At 53.2% G+C, this 9,243-nt stretch overlaps 1 long non-coding RNA gene across 1 annotated transcript; it reads left to right on the top strand.

Annotated features, from left to right (window-relative positions):
* Positions 1–813: 813 nt before the first annotated feature.
* On the top strand, positions 814–2,173 carry LOC121136266. The gene is made up of 3 exons (XR_005873419.1): positions 814–983; positions 1,432–1,583; positions 1,812–2,173. It is a non-coding gene; the product is annotated as an uncharacterized LOC121136266 (long non-coding RNA).
* Positions 2,174–9,243: the final 7,070 nt, after the last annotated feature.

Genomic DNA, 9,243 nt, shown 5'->3' with positions numbered 1-9,243 from the left:
CTGCATCAGCTCCTGACTCCAGGTTCTGCCCTGTTCCTGTCCAGACTTCCTCAGTGATGAACAGTAATATAGAAGTGTGAGACAAGTAAGCCTTTCCTCCCCAACTTGATTTTTGATCATGGTGTTTCAGTGCAGCAATAGAAACTCTCACTGAGACATTCCCCCAGGTATGTGACAAAATGTCATGTCCATGCTCTGCCACTGAGATTTTTCCCCACATGCCTTTGTCATGCTGGCCTCTGTAACAGCTTGCTTCATCTGTGTCTTGTCCAGGACCACGGTGACCCTCTTCCCAAGATTCCCCTTCGGAAGCCTTCCATGGCTTGGGAGGGAGCTCTGCCCTCTGCCCTCTGCCCTGAACATCTTCTATCTGCATTAACCTGCACCCTGTGACCTCTTTCACCATGAATAGAAACGGATAAGCAGAGGGTCCTGAGCCCCATGACCTACACTAGCAAATTAGTAGAATTGAGGAGGGTGTAGGAACTCTGATTTCCAACCAGTCATTCAGAAGCACAAGGGACAGCCTGCCGTCTGTGTCTGAAGGGGGTCGTCTGCACAGGTAGGTGCCAGAGGTGAGGTATTCTGCACTGAGTGCTCAACACAAGCCCAGGAAGTACTTACTCACCCCCATTGGTGGGTGTCATGGTCTGTTTCACCAGAAAGGAAGCAACAATCAGGCGCTATAGATAGCCAGGCCAGGGTGGATGCTTCCTGATGTTGTTGAATGTTGTCCTTCCCAGCCAAGCACGTGACAAAAGACACAGAGAAACGTCCCGTGTTGTGGGTCCAGTTGAGTACTAGACGTCGTTAATGCCATGGGCAGACAGCCGGATAGATAATGGCATGGCAGGAGCTCTAAGGAGAGTCTGTCTAAGGACAGACAACACTACAGGGACAAGAAAGGATTCAGGGCTCCTGTGGCAGAAGTCGGGGGCTCATACTTTTCTGAGGATGGGGAAGTGGTTTCCCAGCAGGAATCTGTAAGCAAGCTCTCTGATTTCTAGGGAGGAGGCCCCAGGAAGGGGATAGGGAGCAGGATGTGTGTCCATCAATACCCTCTTTGATGTAAACTCCCTTCTCCAGGTGAAAGCTCCTCCTCTCTGGAAGTCTGCTAGCTAGACATTCTCAATGTCTCAGCAGGGTACAGCTGTCTACTGCCATCAATGAGCCTTTGGCTTGGGAGCCATTTAAACCCTCTGTCACTCAGTTCAGTGCACTGGCTGGGGTAGGGTGGGGCTAGTGTCAGCCACTTCTGAGCCTCCAACACTATCCATCACCTGGTTCACCTGATTTATAAACCTTTCTTTTCTTGTTTGCTTGATTGATTTTGTTGTGGTTTGGGGTTGGGGTGGTATTTTTTGTTTTGTGTTTTTGTTTTGGGAGACAGGACCTCATTAATCCCAGACTGGCCTTGAACTTGCTTTATAGTCCAGAACGATCCAGAACTCCTGATCCTCCTGCTTTCACCTTCCCATCTGAACCACCATGCTGGACAGGACACATTTTGTTTCTGCAACTTTGAGAACCTTCTGAAGGTGGCCCAGGCAGCGAAAGAGGAAGTGCCCTTCGGTTTACCTCTGGTGAGATCACACTTCCTTGCTTTGTAAGAAACTGCAGGCTGAGGCCACCCCTCCCCTGGCAAGAGTGGCTTGGGCCAGCTTGCCCTGCAAGGGGGAGGTGGAGGAGCGAGCACCTAGCAGCCCTTGCTAAAGGGCTTCTCTGCTCTCTGAAGCGGCCTGGCTGCATCCGGGAAGGGTACCACGTAGGAGTGAGCCCACAATACTGTCCACGCCCCTTTGTTCCTCTAGGAGCTTCCCGTCGCGTTAGGATCACACATGCCCTTCCTTGGTGCAGATGAGGCAGAAAGGACCATGGAGCCCTGCGGACCACCAAGAGGTTTTGAAAACTTGTGAGTAAACGGTGGAATCCTCAGTCTCAAAGGAAAGTCTCAGCAAGTCCAACTGGAACTGGGAACCCGGCCTTTCCCTGGCCCTCTCTTGCTGTGGCAGCTACTGCTAAGGAAGACAAGGCCCCAAAGCGCATAGCTCTCCTAATTTGGACCACATGGGATCCTCTTTCTTCCTCCTGTAATAACGGATGTTGGTAACAGGGCCCCAGTAACAACGTCAGAGTCCCCAGCTGTCTAGCAGCACATAAACTCTAATGCCTAGTCTCTGGTTTAAGGCTGATGACTGCCTGGATCCCGTCTGTGGGAGCTTAAAAGCCATCAAGGAAAGATCTGTCCAGGAATGGTGGCACAACACACAAGGCCATCCTCAGAAAGCAAAACAAAAGTTTTTGGTTTTTTTTTTTTAGGATGTAGTAGATGCTTGCTTAATAATGGCGCTTTGAACAAAATGCCATCTCCCTAGACATCTGACTGGATGTGCTGTTCAGGCTCTGACCGTCACCAGCCAGTACTCTCCCTAAGGTCGCAGGTTCCCCACACTCATGGAGAGGCCCTGCTGGGTAGGCTCATACTAACTCTCCTGCTGATGACTACAAGCCAGGCCCCATAATAGTTCATGGCCAGGTGATATTGCTAAAGTGTGGGCAGAGTATTTCCCTCCTGATGTCTGCACCTCCTCATTGCAGAGGCTAGCTCACATGTTCTGACCCAGAGTGTCTGTGTTCCATGCCTGGACTCTGGATAAAACCCGGGGCAGGGGCCTCTCAGTGGTGGGTTCCCAGCCAGACTGCAGCCAGGCCCACTGGAAGGCTGGGGTCAGGGGAAATACTGGGCCAAAAAAAGAATTAGTGGGAACTTGAGGGCACAGCTGCACTGGTTTCTCATGGGCCCAAAACCTAAAGAGGAGAAGGGTACCTGCAGCAGCAGAGACCCTCCCCAGGAGTGAGGCTGCCTCTTCCTGCCCTACCTGTGTGTGCTTCTCTGAACCTGGGGTTCCCCGTTGAAAGAAGTTTGTCCCCAGGACATTTTGCAACTACTGGAACCATTTTTGCATTATTGCCAGGTGGTACATTAGCATCCAAGGCCAGAGATGGTGCTGGAGTACCCCACAACACACAGGCCATCCTCCAGGATGGAGAATGACTGACTCAGTCCTAAAAGTCAGTTGTCAACCCTGGTCCACATCAGGCCCTGCCTCTTGAAGAGCCTGCTGCAATTCCAACTGCTCTAGGAAGCACCAAGGTCACCATCCACCCAGTGCCCCTCTGGTCCCTGTTGGAGTCCTCTGATGCTCTTGGTAGTAGTTACAACAACCACCTTGTGGCACGAAGGGAACAGAAACCCATCTTGCAAATGGCTCAGGTGTTCATGTTTGTGTTGGAAACTAAAACAAAGCTACAGGGGCAGGGAGGCACAATGACCACCAGAAGGCTAGTGTGACAACCTACATTCTAACGAGGTAGGACTACCATTGCAAAGCCTTGTAAATCTCTCTCTCTCTCTCTCTCTCTCTCTCTCTCTCTCTCTCTCTCTCACACACACACACACACACACACACACACACACACACACACACACGGCTTGTAAATTATCATAAAGCAATCACCCTTTAACCATGTTCCACACCAACATGAGACTTTTGTGGCAGAAACTTCCCAGTGCTCCCCTGCCCACCCTGAGATAACCTAACCATTCCCCTAACTTTTGCAGACATTGTCTCACTGTGGATTTTCCTTCATAGTTCTATCACCAACTATCCTAGACAATATAGCTTAATAGTGTCCTCTTCAACCATTTAGGACTTACTAGGGAGGCATTCTCCACCCGAAGACTTTTTCCCACCCCTGCATTTTACTTATATTTTTGAGTCAGGGTCTCACTGTGTCCCCTGGCTGTCCTGGACTCCCAGAGGTCTGAGTGCCTCTGCCTCCAGAGTGATAGGGTTGATTAAAGGTGTGTGTCCCCATGCTGGCTCACACCTGCCTTTCACTCTGTCTCTTGGTGTGCCTTGCACACTGGCCTGTTCTAGTGAGCTGCGATCTGATGCCTCCTCTGTCTCTGTCCTTTGCATTCCTGCGAATTGGGAGCTGGCGGAGTGCCTCCATCAGGCTCCGGTCTAACCCCACAGCAAGTGTACAGGAGGCCTCCTCCTTTTGAACTCTAAGTCACCTCTGATGAGGCCATCTGGCGTCAATGCAGCTGTCAGTTGAGCCTCTGAACTGCACAGCTGGGGACCTGGCTTCTCTTTCTTACAGTCACCATCTCCCATCCTGCACACTTAGCGCTCTGGTCTTCAGGAATCGGGGATAGTGATTTTCAGCCTCCCACGGGTCCTCAGAGCTCTATTCCATGGTACACTCTCATGGTGCCAGAATGATGGCTATTGATGACAGCCCACTCTGTCTCCTTCTGTACCACTTCTGCCAATAGGTCAGATGTGCGGCATTGAGTCTCACACAGCCTCAGCACCATCCATGGCTCACATCGTTTTGTGTGACTCCTGGGTGCCTCAAGATCTTCCTCTGGTAGAACCTGGAGGCCCTTCTGACCAGGAACTGTATTTCCCATGTCCTCTGGGACATGCTGTGTACCATCAATGTCCAGATGTCTTCAACCCACATTTTCTCATGGTGGTTTTGTTTTGTTTTGTTTTGCATTGGTTTGGTTTTGGTTTTTCAAGACAGGGTTTCTCTGTGTAGCCCTGGCTGTCCTGGAACTCACCCTGTAGACTAGACTGGCCTCAAACTCAGAGATTTTCCTGCCTCTGCCTCCCGAGTGTGGGATTAAAGGTGTGTGCCACCACCGCCTGGCCTCTCCTGTGTTTTTTAATGGGATTTTCCATCTTCTAGCTGTTTTCAGTTTCCATCTCTTTTCCCCTAATCCCTCAAGGATGCTCTCTTTTGTTCTTTCCTCTTCTTTCTCTAAAAGTGTGTGATTTTACCAGCTCATGGTTTGCTGCCAGTCATTCTTAGTTGACATCCTCATACACAAAGACATCTCCAGGACTGGAATCTTGGCCAGTGTGAGCAGGATGGCTTCCCATGGGGGGGAACAGCTAGAGCCAGAAGACGCTGGGGTCTCAACCAAGAGCCTCGCCTGCCATGCTGTCCCACCCCGGCTCCTGGCTGCTCTGGACGTGGTTAACAAGCAAAGGAAAACAATCCCCAGGGGGCACCTAGACCATGGGCCCAGCTTAGAAGCCAGGGCACAATCACCCTGTGGTGAGGGCCATGCGGTTTTGCTTTCAGGGGTATCAAGAGTAAAGAGGTACCCCCTCAGCACCTGCCACTCTGCCGCTACCCGCCCCCCCCCCCCCCCAAGCCTCGTGAACGGGAAACATCTAAACAAGCTCCACAGACACTGGCCAGCTCGCTTGGCCAGGGTGTATGCCCTGCTGCTTTGGACACTCTAAATTCAAACCCCAGAAGGCCGCCAAGTGCCACTGGCTAACCGTGTTCCAGCACGGCTGTGTGTTGGCTGCTGTCCTCGGTGCGGCACAGCTGAGTTGGAGCTAAGAGCGCCGTGCCGGCTGGAGTCAGACGCCAGGTGAGACAGAGCACTAGAAACAGCCGGGCTGCCAGTTGCTAAGTGCTAAAACAAGTTACTTTGGTCTAAGCCCATGGCATGGGTGCGTTGTTGGTGCCAGTTTGCTGACAAGCAGACAAAGGCACAGAAGAGTGCTGTTGCTGCCACACCAAGGGATCTGAACCTGGGGTCCACAGCCAACTTATACAGTGTGGGTCTTGATGATAGTAAGGGACACACAGAGTAATGGCAGGACTCAGCAGGACAGGAGAGTGTGCTTCTATGGGGGCATGGGGTGTGCACACACACATCCGTGTTACATTGTACTAGTTTCTCTCTGTGTGTAACTGCACGCATGCATTCACGAATGGATGTGTTTGTACATGTGTGCTTGCGCATGTGTAGACTGCATTATATGTCTGTGTGTGGGACCCGTCTGTCTGCGTTTTCTGAGTGCCCACGTGTGTGTGTACATTCATGTGTGTCTCTACATACCATGTGCTTGGCTAAGCGCTGTTCTGTGTTCCTGTGCGTGTGTGTATATGTGTGCCTGTGTGAGCACTTCTCTGGGTGTGGGTGTGCATGTGAGTACTGGGGAAACTTGGTAGCTCCTACAGCTGGAAGCAGAGGCTCCCAGGAAGTCTTTTCTGGGGCTGGGGCTGGGCTGCCAAGCAGCTAGCTGTTGCAGCTCCGTACCTCAGTCTGTCTGCCCTAGTTTCCCCAGCTCCTGGATCATGTCCCTCTCAGGCTTTTCTGAGATGAGAGGGAGCAGGAGCACGGTCACGGTGAGGACAACATTTGGGGACACCCTCTGAAACAAGCACTGTGCTGAAGCCGTGGCATGTTAGCTCAGCCCACCCCGGTCCTGGACGTCTTCATGTCTCTGGGGCAGAGGACAAGCCCACTCTGACCAGGTTCCTGTACCCAGACATGGAGGTGGCTTGTCTAGGTTCACAGCCATGGCAGAGTCACACGCGACTTCTTTTTCTTTGAAAAAAAGTTTTGCAATGCTTATATGTCACTTCCTACATGAGGAAATCATTTATTTCAAAACCTCATCACTACAGAACCGATGTGGCCACCAGGCCCTGCAGGGGCTTTTGGTCCCAAGCAGCCTGGGGCCTCCTGCAGGGGCAACAGTTACCAGTGTGCCAAGTGTATATGACTGAGTGGGTGTGGCCTAGGCCTGGCTCAGGAAGGAGGACAGAGCAGGGACCTATGGAGGAGAGATAGTCATGGAGTGTGTTATGTGGCGGTCCCAACAATTCCTTCTATTCCCTGCAGCCTCAGTTTCCCCATCTAGACTCTGGCTGCTAAGAGGAGCCTGTGCCAGCCACAGGCTGAGCACCCCCATGCTTGGTGGGGCCTTATTTTCTTCCCCCCTTCCTGCCTTATGCTCACAGCATGAAGTAAGACGTAAGTACGCCTGCCACTGTCTGCAAGACCACGGGCACCCGAGAGAGAAAGCTCCTGCATCCTTGATGACGGCACAACATGGGAAATGTGAAGAGACCAAGCAAGGTTCCTCAGCCATCGCTGGGCCTCGTCCCTCCACCCCAGCCCTGTCCAAACCCTTATGCTCAACAGCAGACATCTTGTCTCTCTGAGATGGCCTGGGAATGCTTGCCCCTCCAGGCTCCTCAGAGGACCTGAATCCCTGTGGGAGACCGTCCCTAGAGGTCTCTCTCCCAGCTCTGCCGTTCACACAGCTTTATCATCTTGCATCCCTCTGCTGGAGTCCTCCTCTTATGACCTCCCTGGCCTCTGCTCCTCTCTTCCTGATCCCTCCTGGCAAGCCCTGGCTGCCCCGAACAAAGCCATGCCTCTGCAACTCGTGCTTGAAGCCCAACCACAGCTTGGGTGACGGCTCGGTGGGAAAGAGAAATTACCACCAAGCCTGATGACATGAGCTCAAGTTCCTGAACCTATGTGATAGAACAAGAGAAGCAGCTCCCTCAGGTTGTCTTCTGCCCACCCCCAATACTGCAGCACACATGGAGAGAGATAAGAAAAATGTTCAGGAATAATAAAAACAGCTGGGCAGTGGTGGCGCACGCCTTTAATCCCAGTATTAGGGATGCAGAGGCAGGAGGATCTCTGTGAGTTCCAGGCCAGCCTGGTGTACAGAGTGAGCTCCAGGACAGCCAGGACTGTTTCACAGAAAAACCCTACCTCAGGAAAAAGAATACTAAAAATAAATGGAGTAAATAAATCCCAAACAAGAGGGGCTGGATCAGTGATGTAAAAGGATACCCAAGCAAGAGGATTGGTGTCATTCCAACATGGAGCTGCTCCCTGTGTCTGCCTGGGACCAGCACCTTGCAGCAGCTGCGTTCTTGTTACAGAATCTTTATACAACGTCATCGTCTCATTGAAAGGACCCTAAGGACAAAAGCCACACTTACCGATGCTCACCAGTGTCTCACTCTTGGTAAACCTCAAGAAATACTAGGTTGGGTGGTGATGATATTTTAGGCAGGGTTCCCTAGAGGACTAGAACCGACAGGGGATGGGGACCCAGGAGAGCATGAGAAACCACCAGTCACTCAGTGCACAAAGCCATCTGTCTCAGCACTCCCAGGCTAGCACCAAAGGCTCACACAAGTCTTGGAGAGCTGCTGGGCTTCGGTTCATGCTGGAAAGTGAAAGGAGTCTGATATTAGCAGAGGAAGGTAGCAGAGATGGCAGTGGCAGCAGCAGACTGACCCTGCATCCAGAGAAGGAGAGGACAGGAAGGAAGGGGTGGACAGACAGGAGGGTGGCAGGCAGGAGGGTGACAGACAGGAGGGTGACAGGCAGGAGGGTAACAGGCAGGAGGGTGACAGTCAGGAGGGTGACAGACAGGAGAGTGACAGACAGGAGGGTGACAGGCAGGAGGGTGACAGTCAGGAGAGTGAACAGGCAGGAGGGTGACAGACAGGAGGGTGACAGGCAGGAGGGTGACAGTCAGGAGGGTGACAGGCAGGAGGGTGACATTCAGGAGGGTGACAGGCAGGAGGGTGACAGTCAGGAGAGTGACAGTCAGGAGAGTGACAGGCAGGAGGGTGACAGACAGGAGGGTGACAGTCAGGAGAGTGGACAGGCGGGAGGGTGACAGGCGGGAGAGTGGACAGGCAGGAGGGTGACAGTCAGGAGGGTGACAGGCAGGAGGGTGACAGTCAGGAGGGTGACAGACAGGAGGGTGACAGGCGGGAGGGTGACAGGTGGGAGGGTGACAGGCAGGAGAGTGACAGGCAGGAGGGTGACAGTCAGGAGGGTGACAGACAGGAGGGTGACAGGCAGGAGGGTGACAGGCAAGAGGGTGACAGTCAGGAGAGTGACAGGCGGGAGAGTGGACAGGCAGGAGGCTGACAGGCGGGAGGGTGACAGTCAGGAGGGTGACAGTCAGGAGGGTGACAGTCAGGAGGGTGACAGGCGGGAGGGTGACAGGCGGGAGGGTGACAGACAGGAGGGTGACAGGCAGGAGGGTGACAGTCAGGAGAGTGGACAGGCAGGAGGGTGACAGACAGGAGGGTGACAGGCAGGAGAGTGACAGGTGGGAAAGTGGACAGGCAGGAGGGTGACAGTCAGGAGGGTGACAGGCGGGAGGGTGACAGTCAGGAGGGTGACAGACAGGAGGGTGACAGACGGGAGGGTCACAGGCGGGAGGGTGACAGTCAGGAGAGTGGACAGGCAGGAGGGTGACAGGTGGGAGGGTGACAGGCGGGAGGGTGACAGTCAGGAGGGTGACAGTCAGGAGAGTGGACAGGCAGGAGGGTGACAGGCGGGAGGGTGACAGACAGGAGGGTGACAGGCGGGAGGGTGAC

This window comes from Mesocricetus auratus, unplaced genomic scaffold (assembly GCF_017639785.1).
Source record: "Mesocricetus auratus isolate SY011 unplaced genomic scaffold, BCM_Maur_2.0 Super-Scaffold_100055, whole genome shotgun sequence".
Taxonomy (NCBI): Eukaryota; Metazoa; Chordata; class Mammalia; order Rodentia; family Cricetidae; genus Mesocricetus; species Mesocricetus auratus.
This window is presented reverse-complemented; position numbering and strand designations above follow the sequence as displayed.